The sequence below is a fragment of the Sciurus vulgaris genome (assembly GCF_902686455.1).
Source record: "Sciurus vulgaris genome assembly, chromosome: 13".
Lineage (NCBI taxonomy): Eukaryota > Metazoa > Chordata > Mammalia > Rodentia > Sciuridae > Sciurus > Sciurus vulgaris.
The window spans coordinates 63,304,956-63,322,798 of NC_136474.1; positions in this window are offsets into that span (position 1 = coordinate 63,304,956).

A 17,843-nucleotide genomic window follows, 5' to 3' on the forward strand; every position below is an offset into this window, starting at 1 on the left:
ATTAGCTATGTGGCTTATAAGTGTCTCTGCTGTTCTTGATAGCATTCCAACACACAGAGCAAGAGGATATAAAACTAATGAAATGAGCCTCACAAGACTATGGTGCAACAGGAAGTCTGTAATGCAAGTCCTGGGAACTTTCTCACTTTCCTCAAACCAGGAGTATAGAACCATACCAAACTTTGGTGTCAATAACATTTAGCAACATGAGATGGTTAAGATGAAAAATATACCAGTATAGATGAGGGATCTGGGAAGGGACCGGGTACTGCAAGATACAGTGGATTGGCCTTAGTTCGTTTTAAAGAGTTGGTGTCTGGGTGATTGTTCACCCAATAAGAACCACCACCAGAATGTTGTACTTCACACAGAGCTCATTCATACAAAGATCATATTTGAAGTAGAACTTCTGTATCACATAATGCAGTTTAGATTCACATAACTTACCCACTACTGAGCTTTACACTTTCATAGGAAGTTTCACAAATATAATTCAGAGGACCATGAAATCTGTGAAAAACCCAGAAATCATCTAAAATCTATATATCATATGATAAAAGTGAAAGAATTTTAGTGGGGGGGGAAGCAGAAATCATTTGTATTAATGCACATATTTGCCTTTTTTAAAAGTTTGTTTAAAACTACTATGTTCTTTTCTTGAGTTCATCTTTAATAATGTTTCTTTTCCAGAAGTCTCATTAATACATACTTGAGTGCAGGTGTTCATTAACAATCTTCTCGGTTTTTGTTTGATTAGACATCTCACTTTTTTACTTTCACTTTTGAAGGATATTTTCACTCATTTTTGAATTTTACGTTGGCAGGTGTTTTCTTTTGGTACTTCAAGGATATCATTATGCTATTATCTGGCTTCTGCATATTCTGAGAAATCAGTGTTCATCTTATTGTTTCTCATCTGAAGGTGGTGTCTTTTTGTCTCTGTCTGCTTTTTAGGTTTTTGTTTTCGGTCTTTGGTTTTCAGAGGTTTTATTATGACATAGGTAGGAGTATTTTCCTTGCAGTTTTCTTTCTTAGGGATTTGTACAGCTTCTAAATCTATGATTTCAAAATTTTTATAATTTTTGCGAAGCCCTTAGGAATTATCTATTTATATTTTTACCTCATTCTCTCTAAGGCTTACTATTACCCCTATATTTTAATCTCTTCACCTTGGCACATTTCTGTTTCTCTCTTTAATATTTTCCATTCACTTATCACTGAGCTTCAATTATTTTCTACTAACCTGTGTTTTACTTCATTTCAGTCTCAGCAGTAGTAACCCAATGACTGTTAAGCTCATGCATTGGGTTCTTAATTTCAAATATTGTAATTGTCAATTCTGGAATATCCATTTGATGCTTTCTCAGAGTTTCCCGTTCTATAGTGAAATGCCTCATCCTGTTGTCTACTGTTCCCAAACACATTAGTCACAGTTATTTTAATGTCTATGTCTAATAACTCTAATAATCTGGAAAAACTGTGGGCCTATTGCTATTTTCTAGTTTTCCTCTGGGTTTATTTCCTTGAATGCATGGTAACTTTTGTTGAATGATGGGCTTTTTAATTAAAAATTGTGTAGAATCTCTGAATAATGTTATATTCCTCCATAAAGGAAGGACCATATTCTTTGACACACAGTAGGAGTGAGAACACATTACCTCAATTCCATCACCAATTAATTGAACTGACTCAAAGCTGTGTTTCAAGACTTTGTAAGTCTTGATACATCTTTTAGTTGCCTAGTTCTTCAGGATTTGCTACTGAGATCCTGGGGTGGTTGTCATCAGATCTGTTGGTGGAATGCTTATGAACTCTAGTTTTCTTGCCATGAGATAACTGGTTGCTCTGCCAAATTCTTTAGTTGCTTTCAGCACATCCATTTCCAAGTGTAAGATGTCAATTTCATTTTTTTTTTCCCAACTTGCTTTTCTCAAGAATTCTAACCCTGTACATCTAACCACTTGTATACTAGTCCAAGTCCAATTTTGGTCTTTCGAGCTCTGTGTTAACTGAAAGCTCTGATGATTTCTCTGCTTCTTATGGAAAAGCCATAGCTCAGCCTTCAGGCTCCTATGTACTACTGCTTAAAATTGGCAAAATTCCCTGAGATTCCTTTCCAATTAGGATCTTAGTTCCCTTCTAATTAAGATCTAAGGTCTTCATTGACTCAGAAACTCTTTAATGTGCTCAAACAGATATTATTTGTTAATACTTTAACATTTTTGGTTGCTTTCAGAAAAAAAAAAAAAAAAAAAGAATGTTGTTCTACTATAAGCTACCCTGTTATAACCAGAGGTAGAAACGTGTGATGCTGCTTTGAACAGGTATGAAGCTGGAGTGTTGGTTTTGGCATAAGCCTGTTGGTGATCAGGTTTATCTGTGAAATAATGAAAGATGGAAGGGACAGTTGATGTCTATTCATGTTTTTCTGTCGTCCATTATATTAAGAAAAATAGTGCTTTATCCTGACTTTTGATGACTTAGACCTCTGATCTAGAGTCATCAAGGGGAAAATATGGGTGTACAAAGCACATGTATATGGGAATCATACTTGTTTTTATTTTTTTGAGTTTTCTTGTGGTTTTGTGATGGCTTGGCACATCATATTTTTGTAAATTAGTCCTTGAGAGAAATGTGCACTTTATAATGTTGTTTGCAAAACTCTACAGATGGTTGTAAGTTCAAGGTCATTGATTGTATTAACTTTAAAATGCTTGTATTAGTTACCTACCTGTTGATAACTGTTTATTTTTCATGTTTTCTCACTTTTTGTGTTATTTTAATAATTTTTCTTTTAAAGTGTGATCTATATCTTCCAGCAATTTTAATTCTATGCTATTGTGGACATATTTGTTTTTATGTATCCCTATGTTTTAGCTTTGCCTGTATTAATCTTCACTGTTCCTTAAATTCTATGCTCATTCCAAACTATTTTCATAGGGCATGTGTGCAACAAATCTTCTTATACTTATATGCTTCATAATACTTTTACAGCTCTTATGTTTGAATGATTGTTTAGGTGGATAGAAATTCCAGCTTTACAAGTCTTTCATTACCTCTGGCTTTAATAGTAGAAGAAATTGTCATATACGAATATTAATGTGGAATAAATCATAAACCAAATGTAAAAGATATCATTTCTGAAAATCAGAGAAAATTGTTTCTACCTTAGTGTAAACTAGAGACTGGGGAGAAGGCATGTGGAAGAGTTATTCATTGAGTACCAAGTTCCCAACAGAAGAAGTAAGTTCTGGTGTTCTATTGCATAGTAAGGAGACAATAGATTTTGATAGTTACTATTTTAAGATGTTCAAATACAGAATTTTAAAAATTTTTGCCAGGAATAAATAGTAAATATTCGAGGAGATGGATATTTAAAATTAATTAAAATTGATAATACCAAGTGTTGGTGAAGATTAGCAGCAACTGAGCTCTCATGTTGGTCGTGAAAAATGTAATGTGATAAACCATTATGGATGATAATTCCCTGGTTTCCTATGAAGTCATACACTCATATGACATTGTAATTTTATTCCTTGGTATCTTCTTGAGATAAATGAAAATATATGCCTGCCCAAAGACTGAATGTTTTTGGCAATTTTACTGATAAGAGCTAATGAATGGATAAATTGATAAATAATAATATATTCATTCAATGGACATCTATTCTGTAATAAAAAGAACAGACTTATAATAAAGGCAACAACTTACATAAAATTAAAAAATATTCTTAGTAAAAATGTCTAGTCATCAAACAATATGTACTGCACACTTTCATTGAATATAAAATCTAAAAAACATCTATATTTTAGTGATAGAAAAAGATCAATGCTTGCCTGGGGTCAAGAATGAGGGATTAGAATTGAATGAGAAATGGTACAAGAAAGCTAAGATTAACTATATTGGATTATAGAATTGTCCTGAATGGGAGTTACATGGATGTTTGTCAAAACTCAATGTAATGTACATACTTATATAACTTGCATAATTTGAATTATGTAATTTTCCTCAAAAAAATTGATTTAAGTGAAAAATTTTCCATACCAATTCAATTTTTATAAATTTTCACAGAAGCCATTAGATAAGCACATGATGATATACATGAAATGTTATTCCAGTATTCATGTGAAAGAGAAACCTGGAAACAACATGATTAACAATTATGGATTACTTCATTAAATTTGATATATCCATAAAATACAACAAAAAATATGATATAGATGTATACAATTGATATGTAAACATACTAGAAATGGTTTGTATTCATTATTTAGCTTAAACCACACAATAATGACAAGCATGCATAAGTAAGTCTTGGGTCAAAGGAACTCAAACTTTGAGTGAGGACGTGACTTATCCAAGGATGCATGGGTTCTAATTGAATGATGAAAGTTCTTTGAATGTGGCATATATTGTTCCTCTGCACCATGTTGTCTCCCTTGTTATGCCCATCAATTTCAACTGTCCTGTTTCAATCTGATCTGTTTCTTGAAGTGACAGAGTGCTGACAGAGAGCAATGCAGAAAAGATCTTGTTCATGATGGCTGAAAGTGCTAGAGTATGTGCTTCACTGTGGAGACTTAGTCTACCATAGAAACCAGGTAAGAAATAGGCAGCTTCAAAGCCATCAATGCGTATGATTGGCATCATGACTGACATACATTAAGTCATAATTCTCACTGAGTCAAAATGTGAGTTCCTCTCTGATACCATTGCTCTTTAGGGTACCTAGTGGCCAATTCCAGTTTTTAGTGTTTTTTTTTTTTCTTTTTTTTTCTTTTTTTTTTTTTTTTTCGGTGCTGGGGATCAAACTCAGGGACTTGTGCTTGCAATGCAAGCACTCTACCAACTGAGATATCTCCCCAGTCCCAATTCCAGCTTTTAAGAGGCTATATTAGTTCTAATCTATGGCAGTGTGTATTAGAAGATGGACCTACCTGCAGAATGATCCTCCTTCCATCATTGTCTCTCATTTTATATTCATTTCCCTGTATTCTTCATAATCAAATCAAATTCACTAATCCAATGTCCTATACTTCCTTAGGATCTGTCAGTAAAGAGTGTGTTGGGGGGAGGGAATGGCCAGTTGGAGTTGTTAGAGTCTGAAGGCACATTTCACACCCTCAGTTGCTCTCAGTGTAGCTGAGGGAAAGCTCTGTTCTAGCCTTTGAGGCTACAGAATTTCTGTAATGTGATACAGACCCACAGTCTTTAATATGAAAATTTTGACACCAGATAGGTTTCTGGCCTTTTGAATAAAGATAACACAGTATATACAATGGGGTCTGGAGCACAAACCTGAGAACAAACAGCAGTATTCTGGTGAAATTTCCAAATATTCATAATTTATCAGTAGCCTAATGATTGTGCAGGAATGGTCTTTCTGTCAAGTGAGTTCAAGTCAATCTCCAGTAGTTTTTGCTTTGAATTTCCTTATTTTCCCAGAAAATTTTCCTGGAGTCGTGTGTAGGAACTCCGGGCCACTTAAGCTTCCCAGGAGAGAACTCTGGGCACACCTTTAACCTGCAGATCGTAGCTCTTCTAATTTTTTTTTTTTAACTTGGCCTTTAATGCCTCTTTATTCATCCCCAAATTTCAGATACCAGCTTTGAAACTTTCTCTTGGATTTGTGTGTGTGTGTGTGTGTGTGTGTATGTGTGTGTGTGTGTGTGTGCCTATACATGCACACACAGCTTTATTGGAGTGTAATTTAAATATAGTCATACATCATTTAGTGACAGGGATGCATTCTGAGAAGTGCATCGTTAGGTGAATTCATTGTTGTGCAAACTTTACAGAGCACTCTTACACTCATGCATACACAATGGATAACCTACTACACACGTAGGTTATATACCTTTGTATATATGACCTGTCATTGACTAAAACGTTATGTGGAATGCAATTGTACCTTAAAAATTCACCCATTTTAAAATTACGATTTGATGGGTTTTGGTAAGTCTGTACAGTCATGATACCACTGCCACATTCAAGGTTCAGAACACTTCCACATCTCCCAAATGCCCTTCCTGTATCATTGAAGTCAGGTCCATACCAATCCCAGCCTCATGCAAGATAATTACTGATGTCTTCTTCTGTCTCTGGCTTCTTCTACTTGTTCTAATGTTTTAGGATGCATCCATATCATTGTGTGTATCAGAGTTCATTACTTTTTATTATTTATAGATATTTCCAAATGTATATCAATGAGTAAATGAATCAAGCATATGCATATCTCTATAACAGAATAGATTTTGGCAATAAGAAGGCCATGTGTTTTTAACCTTTTATACAACTTACCAGTCTTAGAATCCCTTCTCAACATTGGGTGCTTTACTTCCATTATTAGCATTAGGTCAGTGTTTTAATCAGTTATTTCACTGATGTGACTTAAAGACCCAACCAGAACAACTATAGAAGAGGAAAAGTTTTTTTGAGGGCTCATGGTTTCAGAGGTCTTGGTCCATTGAAGGCTGATTTGAGGTGAGGCTGAACATCATGGTGGGAGAGGGTGGTGGAGGGAAGCAGCATCATGGTGATCAGGAAGCAGAGAGAGAGAGAGAGAGAGAGAGAGAGAGAGAGAGAGAGAGAGGGGAGAGAGAGGGGGGGGGGAGAGTCCACTCTCCAGATACAAAATATATATCCCAAAGCCACGCCCTAATTTCATTCTTCTCCTGCTACACCCTACCACTTCAGTTACCACTCAGTTAATCCCTATCAGGGGAACACATCACTGATTGGGTTAAGACTCTTACAACCCAATCATTTCTCCTTTGAACCTTCGTACCTTGTCTCACATGTGAGCTTTTGGGGGACACCTCATATCCAACCATAACAGCCAGCAAAACATTCACTGCTTTTAAACCCACAGTTCCCAGTTGGAAAGTAGTATTAAATAATGCAGTATATTGGAAAACCTTAGAAAGAGTTGTAATTGTTTTTCTGGGTCAATAGATAGTAGCCATGACCCTTCCTGCTGCACGTTCAGCTATATGGTCATTCAAGAAAGACTTTAAGATGATTGCCAAGTTGGTTCCTCTGAGTCTAGACCCCAATGCTTTTTCTATTGGGTTCAAGCCATGGGGACCTTTGCCTGCCTCATGGAATCCAGAGATTCAGAAGTGGTCTCACTTCCTGAGAATGAAGGGACTGTAATAGAATGAGAATTCTGGGGGAAACCTGTTCTTCATCTAGCCAAACTGTAACACTTCTTCTGTTATATTTGACCCCAAATCTGTTTACTGTCTCTAGTGGAAGGATTCTGAGATTTGCTTCTGTATCTCCTTCACACTGAAGATTTCTGTTTGAGTAGTGACATTCACACCTAAAGGAGTGGGAGAAAACCAGGATGGAGAGTCGGTAGTCTGTAGGAGGGGCCCATAAACTTGTCTGCCTCCAGATCAAACTGCACCACACTGGTGGCAGTGAAGAGTGTTACTCCCTTTCAGGACCAGACCAGGATCAGTGACAGGATAGCTTGTCCATAGAAAGGATGATCATAGAAAGGATGATCACCAAATGAAATCCCAGTGAAAATGTCCCTCTGGCAAGGCAGGACTTTAGGAAGTTGCTCTCAGGATTGTACAGAGGCTCTGAGACTAAATCCAGTTGTTGCTTATACTTCCTGGCTAGCAGCAGAGCCTGGGTGGGCCAGGAGACAGGAATGAGAGGAGATAGTGATGCAACTGTTCTAAATTTGCAGCAATTTTTTTGGTCTGTTTCACTTAATGTTTTCATTTGACATTTGGTTGCTACTTCATTTTCTTGCTTTGGAAAAGTACTTAAAATTTCTGTTTCTACTTTTACTAATCAGAAAAATGGAAATAATAATTATTTTTATTATCTCAAATAATTGAGGTAGACATTAAGCTAGTTAACATAGGTGATACCCTTAGGATGGTAATCCTAAAGATTAGAAATATCTCAATAAAGAAAATGTTAACTAATATTGTTTTTCAGTAGAATGTTCTTTAAATCTATAAATTATATGTAGCTAACAAAGTGGAGATAATGTGCATAGCCTCATAATATAAATCCATTTTTTTGTAGACAAAGTTGTATATCTACAGATTATTATTAAGCCTGGGACATGAATGTGAGCTGAGAATGAGAACTACTTCTCCCAGCCCCTTGATGGACCTTGAGGTATTACAGAAGGGTCAGTATTTCAAACAGGGGGACCATGTCCAAGGTATTTCTACTGAGGGGATGGCTATACAGGAAATACAGCCTATCCAATCCAGAAATTCTCACATCTCATAACCAGTGTCAAGGGCTTTCTCTTTTGTAAGCCTCTTCTATTATCTGGAAGCCTTTGATAAGAAAGCTTAAACTTTTATAGCTGGTCTTAGCCATCGTTTGGAGGAGGCTCCATTCCTGTTTCAGATGTTGTAGTCAAAGTATAGCATTGGTCACCTGCTGGAAGACAGAGGATGAAAGGAAGGAAAAGGAGTGTTGTCCTCTGAAGCAGATGTTTGCCTGAGGTGACAGGGGATGGTGGGACAGGTAATAAGCACTCCTTGGGAATGAATATACAGTAAAATATTAGATTTTCTATAAACTCAAGCAGGATGGGGAATCAAATGTTAAATAACTGTTTATTAAAGGAATGTACAAACTTGAAAGACATTAGCCGGGATGGGGACAATCCTCAGATATCAGATGATAGCAGTCAAGCAAGAATTGATGCTGCCCCTATTAGTTTTTTTTTTTTTTTTTTTTTTTTTTCAGGGTTTCTCAGTTACTCCTGGCTCAGGATAGGGGCAGTAGAGATGCCTGCAGATCATCCAGCCTTGATGAGACATTATACTCTTTGATTCTACAGAACATAGAAAACATGGGTGGTGACAGCACTTGTTTGTCATCAGTTGGTTAAAAACTCTTAATAAGATGATCTACTGTATTAATCACAGGACCAATTGCACTGGGTCACAGCGGATTCTCTAGAGCTCCACTTGCCATACTGAAGGTATTGAAATTATGACAGGGGTCAATGGCACCAAGTTCCACCCCTCTAAACAATATATAGAAAAGACCAATCCAGCACAAACTTCAGAATGAACTGTCAAATGCATCCACATTCTCAGCCCTTAGGATGTATAGGGTGAGATTTGTTGTGTGTGAATGTGAATTTGGGGATGGTTATTGCTGTAGTTCAATTTTCTCATGAGCTTTAGGGAATATACGAGTAGGGAATTTCTTCCTCTATTTCCTAACATACTTATCTGTATTGAGAGCAGAACTAAAGCAACTTATGTTTTCATCTGAAGCACATTTGTATCTGAAGTATGTTGTTGCTAATAGTTAGGATGGGTATACTTACTATGGCCAGGTAGATCAATTTGTACATAGATACCCAGGAAATTGCCAGAGAACTGGCTCCAAATTTTCCAGTCAGGAAAAAGACAAATTCTCAGTTCCATAAAATTAAAGAAAGCAGACACATGCTTCCAAGATGCAGGCATGGCGATTTGGGAAGAGTAGAAAACCAACAGATTACGTTAAAAATCTATCAGGCCACCCCTATCCTTGCTATCTGTTGTAGTTTGATCTGGAAAGTTCCCCCAAGGCTCATGTATAGAAGACTTGGGCCCTAACTAGTGGTGGTATTGGGAAGTGATGGAAACTTTGAGAGGTAGGGCTTAGTCAGAGGAAGTAGGTCTCTGTGGGTGTGTCCTTGAAGGGTGTATCTTATACCTCCCCTACTGCCCTAACTCTCTCAACTTCCTAGCCACCATGATATGAGCACTTCCACATCCTGCCACCATGATGTTCTTCCTCACCACAGGTCCAAAAACAATGGAACCATCTGACCATGGACTAAAACCTCCAAATTATGAGATCAAAGAATTCTTTTCTCCTTTGACCTGATTCACTTGGGTATTTTGTTTCAGTGATGAAAAGAAGTCAACTAGCACACACTCATCTAATAAATGGGAAAACTTCTTGCCTTTCTCTGGTCCTAGAACTGCAAGCAAATATTCTATCTCCTGAGAGGAGTTTTTGAGACCAGGAGTACAGGATCTTCTCCAGCTTTGTGAGTGAGACTGCTCAGATGCTCTCATGCTCAGCACAGTGTACCTCCTGCCAGGAATGGTGTGAGAGCATGTTACAGACAGAAAGGCTTCTACTATCTCCTTTTTCTCAGGCCTCCTCTTTCCAAACCCTGGAATATGTCCAGCCATCTACCAACCTTCTGTGTTTGATTCCAGTGGACTTTGTGCTAAATTTGGCCTAAGAATATTTTAGGCACTAGAACACTCATCTTGCTCTCCTTTGCACTCCATCTCCTTACACATTGAGACATTGCAGAGATTTTTATTCTTCAGGTGTGTGTTGCTAAGATTGTTTTGAGCTCCCACTTAGTTCTCTGAGGGGAGACCACCCATTGCCTAAGAAATTATAGGGAATGGCAACAGATAGGAAGTTGGGATGATGCTATGGAGACTGGAGCCTGAATAGAGTGCTCACATGTGCACGGAGAAGGAAGTTGCCTTATGCTCTGCCATCAGGACTCCTGGCAGTGTGCCGCTACTTAATGCCTAAAATGGCATTGTCACAGGCTCATACTCTTGTCTTTTGATTTGTAATCCTTGTTTTTTTTTTTTTTCACATAAACATTACTTCAATCATCAGAAATTTATTGATGTACTTTTATAGATAATGGTTTATACTAAGTGCAAAAAATATTAAAATGACATTTTAAGCAGAGGAGGAGCTCATTGTGGAAAATAAGTAATTTTTTTATTTTTAAATACTATTATAATGCTACACGATAAGGACTTTGTCATCAGTTGCTTAAAAGGGCAATGGAAGAATATGTCAGTTCTGAGAAAATCAGGAGAGGCTTCAGAAGCCCTTGAGTTGAGATTTAAAGAATTGGTGAGAGTTTTCTAGCTGAACATGCCCAGTGAAGGAATGCAGGGAAGGAAAAAAAAAAAAAAAAAAAAAAAAAAAAAAAAAAAAAAACAGCACTCAGGGCAGAAGAAAACAACATGTACCAAAATGATTGAACAGATCTCTTGCCAAGTTAGTAGATTGGTAGGTAGCTCATGGCGGACCAGTACCATGAGAAGAACTATGGAGGGTATCCTATACACCAATTTGATTGGACTACAGGGTCCCCAGATTTTTGGTGAAACATTATTCTGGGTGTGTCTGTGAGGTGTTTCTGGATGAGATTAACATTTGAATTGATAGACTACGTAAAGCAGATCTTCCTCCCAATTGTGGGTGGGGCTCATCCAATCTCCTAAGGGCCTAAATAGAACAAAAAAAGGTTGAGTAAGGGAAAATTTGTTGTTTCTGCCTGTCTGACTGAAACATAAGTGTTCTCCAGCCTTTTGACTCTTTGGACTAGGACTATAGCATGAGATCTCTTGGATCTCCAGCTTGCCAATCTCATCTTGGGGCTTCTGAACCTCCTTATCTATCTATCTATCTATCTATCTATCTATCTATCTATCTATCTATCGATCTATCGATCGATCGATCGATCGATCGATCTGTCATATATCACCTATCTCTATCGTCTCTTTTTTTGATTCTGTTTCCTTGAAGAGTTCTGTTTAATTCAAGGACATTGGGTATATTACTCTTCTCAGGATGCTGTAATAAAATACCAAAGACTGGTTGTCTCATGATTCTGTAGGTTAGCAAGTCTAAGATCAAAACGTATCTACAAATACATTTCCCGAAGAGGATTTTCTTCTTTGCTTGTAGATGGCCACCCTGTCACTATGTTCTCACATGGACTTAACTCAGTATCATGACTGTCAAAGATAACTATAATGGTTAGTTTAAAATGACAAAACAGAAAGCTATGGGATTGGAGTTAGGATGAGAGGAAGAGAGAGGGAGAGGGAGAGGGCGGGATGGAGGGAGAGAAAGAGAGAGAGAGAGAGAGAGAGAGAGAGAGAGAATATGCAACATCTCCAGTTATAGCCATACTGGGAGACTGGGAGAGCATCAACATGTAAATTAGGTGTGGAGGGCACTTGTAACACTGGATGGGGGTAGTGAGATAGGAATATACATAGTTGGGCCCAGAAGTGAAAGACTTTTATCTCTCTCCTATAAGGGGATATTAATGTTTATTTTGTCTATGATAGGGAGTTATCAAAGGATTTTAACTGTGGAAAAGAGATGATAAAATTTATGTCACACAGCTTACTTTGATTTCTGGTTAAACAAACATTGACTACCCATTCCTGAAATATTCTTTGCACATCTGCCAATGGAAATTTGATGACAAATTTAAAAATGAGTACCCAAAGCTTCTGAGACAACTAAGGCAGAAAGAAAGCCATTGCCAGAATCTTAGAGCTATTTTTAGCACTTTTATGGTCCATGTAATTGACTGAAAAAAATAATTTTCATGTAGCACAGAAGTGAGCTTCTTAATGCATTTGCCCTAAGGTCTTCTCCTTAGGCTCAACAGCTCAACATGTATTGTATATATGCCCGTGTTGGTCATAACACTAGAAGACTATCCCAAACAACATTGGTGAAACATTTAGAAATGAGTTGAGTTTCCTTGAATCTTTAGATAGCAGAACAAGAGAAGGGTGGACTAGAGGTGTAAACAGAGATTTAATTTTGGTATTTTGCATTTGGTTGATAAATCCTGCACAAATAAAATTCTAGGGAGGGGGGGGAGAGAGAGAGAGAGAGAGAGAGAGAGAGAGAGAGAAGCGGGAGGGAGAGAGAGAGGAAGGGAGAGGAGAGAAGAGGAGAGGAGGAGAGGAGGAAAGGAAGTAAAGAGAGAAGGAAGAGAAAGCAAGCCTCTAATAATACAAATCCTTATAGAGGGACTCTCAGATCTAAAGTTAAAGTGGGAAAAATTAAGTTTACATAAGAAGAGTGTACCTCTCCCTCCAATGCTATCTAATAGTAAGAGTGCAATCTTATGTACAAATTTTGGAAACAAGATTAAAGTTTTGTACACCACACGATGGAATGCATGACGCATGGTTTTTGCTCACTCTCTGCTAGCTGTTATACAGTATCATAGTATAAGTGTGTGAATAGTGAGTCCCTAGCTTGTTCCTGAAAGAGGTCTTATTCAAGGGCCCAGTCTAGGCCATTCACAAATGTCCACCCTGGAAAAAGCGGGCAGGATCTAAGGACAGGTCAGAATGAAACAGTAATTCAAGTGGAAGGTTAAGGGCATAATAGTTCCGGGACACTGTTCAGTGGATGTGTTTGGGGATGGTAGCCATAGAGCATCAGAGAAGAGTGGAAAGAAAGAATGTAAAACAGTGGAGAATTACTAACTCACAGAGAGTTACAACACTTCAGGTGTATTCCAAGTGCAGGTCTAGAAAAAGATGTCTAACACACTTCTGGTATGACAGGGGGTACATTTTTCTACCCACCTCTCTGTAATTGGAAGGAATGAAGCTAACCTGGAGTCTTGGGCTCCAAAGCTGGGAAGCTGTGGATGACATATGGGGAGGCTTTTTTGGTGCTCCTGCTACAGTGCAAAGAGGATTTCCTTCTTTAATCCCAATATTGTCAATCAGTGAATATGAGACTTCTCTTAGACATGACCTCTGCTCTCAGATGTTATGAGATACAGTCAAGGAGAAAAGGACACATCAGAGAAATTAAAAATCTAAAAACAATACAATGTCATAAGAATACACATGTCAACTGAAATGTAAGTGATAGATCCAGAGACTTAAGGAGCTACCATTGTGGTGGAGGTGGCAGAGGAAGCTTTACAGAGTAGGGAAGCAAACTGATGAGGAAGGAGTGGTAGACATTATAGACTTGGAGAATAATAGGAGCTTCCAAAACAGGGAACCGTAAGACGAATTAAGTATATACTTCTGAGAGAACAGGGATTTGGTTTAGGATGAAGTACTGAAGTTTAAATGGTAATATTGGGGGGTTGGAGATTATCCTACAGGCATTGTAGAACCATAGAAATTTAATGATGTCCTTCTTGATGTGAATTTCCAAAGATAGAATAGCAATTTATCTTGGTTTGTATCAAATGGTAGGTTCTCTTATAGCAACCTGTATTTGAATATCATACAATCAGCAAGACATGATTATATTCTTGTTGTTTCTGAAAGTTATGCAATTACCTTGATATTTTTGCACCATTACATGTGAAAAAATATCCCTATTTTCTGTCCTTTTCTCTCTTTTGGGCTGCTTTTAGCAGTCTGAAAATCAGCTTTCATTTTGACTGCTGCTTAACAGAATTTGATTAAAAAAAGTAAACTAATTACAGCGGAAATGCAGCCCTGCGAAGCTTTAAGAAAAACACATTATTTTGTTTTAGGGTTCAGTTACTATACATTCATTTATCATCTTTATAAGCGATGTGCAGGCGATGATGAATAGGCCCTGGCTTTGAATCAGGAAATGTAAATTATCCTCTTTCTTTCTTTCCTTTTTCTTTTTTCCTTTTTTTAAAAACAAATAATGAATACTAGTAAATTTGAAGCTAAGTGATGTGCCAAGAACTCAAAGATGATGTAATGCCATGAACACCAGCAAGGGCTGCCCACCTGCTAGTCTGAAGCAGGGAGTATCCCTAGACCAGGAATGCAAAATTCGTTCTGGAGAGTATTGTCTCATGGTTGGCTAGTTGGTTGAAAGAACCATCTGCCCATCTATTGCAAGTAGCCTTTGCCCTTAAAAAAGTGTCAGTGTGGTCTTAAGTGTGGTCTTAAGCCTTCCTTCATCATTATTTTTTATCCATAGGGCATTGGCCTCTCCTATTCCCCATCTAAACTGTATTAGTCCTTCAAGGGCAGTCCAAGTTTCAGCCTTGGTGGAAAGCTTTCTTGAAGTATTCGAGACCATAATCAAATCTATTGAGAATGCTATTAATCTTTTAATAGTGTGCAAAATACAGTACTTTTACAAGCAAGAAGCTCAATGTTTTCCAGATGGACATAATAAGTTTTAATGTTTGGGTAGGATTTGGATAGGGAGGTAATGTGGGGAAATATATTCCCAATAAGATAAGAAAAATGATGTTCAAATGTATACCATGGGTGAAAAGAGACAAATTCTGACTTCACCGTCATTACAGTATATATATATTACAGGAAGGATTCTAAGAAAGAACTCAGGATGCTCACCTCAGAATGATTTTCAAGTTTACATTGCACTTATCATTTGATGTAGAAACACAAACCTCCATTGAGAGAAACATAGTAATATCAATGTTGGCTTTGTTGATGCAGAAAGTTTTACATACTCATTTCCATTTCAGGGGTTTCGCAATATTTACATTAACTTGCATATAGAATGTTTAAGTTATTTGCATATGTTCAGTAGATTAAATTTAAATCCACAATTTACTTACATTTAGGAGGCATTTATGGGTAAAGACATTAGCCATAGACACCATTTGCAGATTAAGTTATATTTTCATCATTAATTCTTACATTCTTTATAAATTATGTTACTTATGTTATTTATGCACTGATTTTACACATATCCTGTTTTCTTTTTGGAGGTAAAACCCAAGTTTGTCTACTTACTGCAGCACACTGAATGTGTTTGTATATTTCCTTCTTGATTTCATTAATTTTTGTTTCTTCTCACTCTTTCCTTCTCCAGTTGCTTTCCTTATATCTTCTCTCAAATTGCAGAGGCAAGGATTAGACACATTGACCTTAAAAAAATAAAGGAAAATATGATGCCCTGTCACTTTAAAATGTTGTCCATCTCCACCAACATATTAAAAGTCTAAATATTTTATTGTCTGGGCACAATCTCATTTTTATTGCCCCAATCACAGCTCATTGGCTAGGATATGCTGGGCAGAAGAGTGAGCTGGTCAGCTAATGGCCTCCCTGCTGCTAAAATTAACTAATTGTTAAAGTAATAACCATGGACCCTCATGGCCTATTTTAATAGTCATTGGCAATCTGGGAAATTATTTTGCCGCTTTCATTTCAGTAAGTCCTTCTATTGGCCATTTGCACCCCTCTCCATCCTCTTAAATGTCTTCTTGATGAGAAATATTTCAATGAGAATCTGCAGGGAGCTCTGACCAGCTCCTCCGAGCTGCAGTTGGAGCCCATTGCTCCTCCTGTGATGAAGGAACACCATCGTATAGATCCGTGTATAAAGGGGTGTGGGGTGGTCCTCTTTCTAATGCACCAAACTTCTTTTCCAACTTGATCTTCCCTCTTCTGTCCCACAGGCCTCCCACATCAATTTGTTTCACATCTTTCTGTGCCCACGCACTGCCCATGATCCTGTCTTCATAATGGAAAATAATTCACACATCTGTAGATAATCCCCTCTGTCTACTGTGTGTGCCAAGGTAGAGGTTCATTCACTATGTATCCCAAGACAGTATTGTATGTCGCATTCAATACTCCTATTTCTGGATGTTTCCTTCTATACTACCCTGGCACCACTTTTTTACCATGATTTAAACATTTTGCATTCTCCTTTATCTAGTTACTTATTGTTTCATGCATATACTTTGATTATTCTCAGATAAGCTAGAAATTCATGTCAAAAAATTCTATAGTTTCTCTTGTATCTCTTAGTACCAGGAAATGTGTTGAGTATATTGTCAATGTTGAGTAAGCACATTGAATTAAATTAAATTCGATGTGGGAATTTTGAAATTGTAGCTGCTGTACAAACGCCCTGTGGGGTATCTTAAATTTCACTTGACCTCAGAGGAAAAGTTAAGTCCTATGGAGTCCTTCACTGAAACTAAATATTGATGAATTTTGTCATAGAACACATCATTACTATGGATCCCAGAGATTGGAAATTCCTGATGGTAGAATTTTAAAAGACCCCAGTTAAAATACACTTCAACTTTGTACTAAATGACCTTAATTCTTTTTTTTTTTTATTTTTACAGACTCCATTTTGATTCATTGTACACAAAAAATGGGGCACAACTTTTCGTTTCTATGGTTGTACATGATGTAGATTCACATGATTCGTGTAATCATACATGTACACAGGGTAATGAGGTTTGTCACATTCCACCATCACTCATATCCCCATCCCCTCCTCCCTCTCATTTCCCTCTGTGTAATTCAAAGTTCTTCCATTCTTCTCTCACCCCCCACTCTTCCACCTCCATTATGTATCATCATCCACTTATCAGGGAAAACATTCAGTCTTCGGTTTTTGGGGATTGGCTTACTTCACTTAGCATGATATTAACCTTAATTCTTGAGATGCTGTGAGGCAGTTATAGTGCAAACATGTTTGAAAGTAGAAGTGGAAGACGAGTTAGCTTATTCAAGAAGTTTACTTGGAAGACCTGCATGAACTAGATGCTGGCTATTTATTCACTGACACAAATGTGTAGAGCCTTTGATAGATAGTATGAGTGTGAGTAATTGCAAAGTATTTCTTAATAAAGTCTGCTATCTATGTGATAGAGCTAATAATTTGTAAAACTTCATATGGGTCTTCTTGCTTGTATCACTGTGACAGTATTTTATGTTATGCCTATTGATATGTGAATATCAAAAGTTTTCACGTATATTCAAAAGTATACCATGTTGCTAGTAAAATTTAAGTTATTTTAATTAGATCAGGTCAAGAAACCTATCTACTGATACACAATTCATAGAATTTATACTAGTTATGGGTCAGCCCGTTAAGACATGTGAAGCTTCTTGGAATTAAATGGTTTTTGTACTTTGGGTTGGTTGTAGCTGGAATTACTATGGAATACTATGGAATAGTACAATCTAGATTAATGACGGGTTCTAAGCTAGGTTGCTACAACTACATTAAATAGTCTGGAATCTCTGAATTGCCACATTTCTCACCCTTCACAGGGACTTACAGCTCAACTGTTAAATATGGGTTCAGATTAAAAGAGCCTTTGC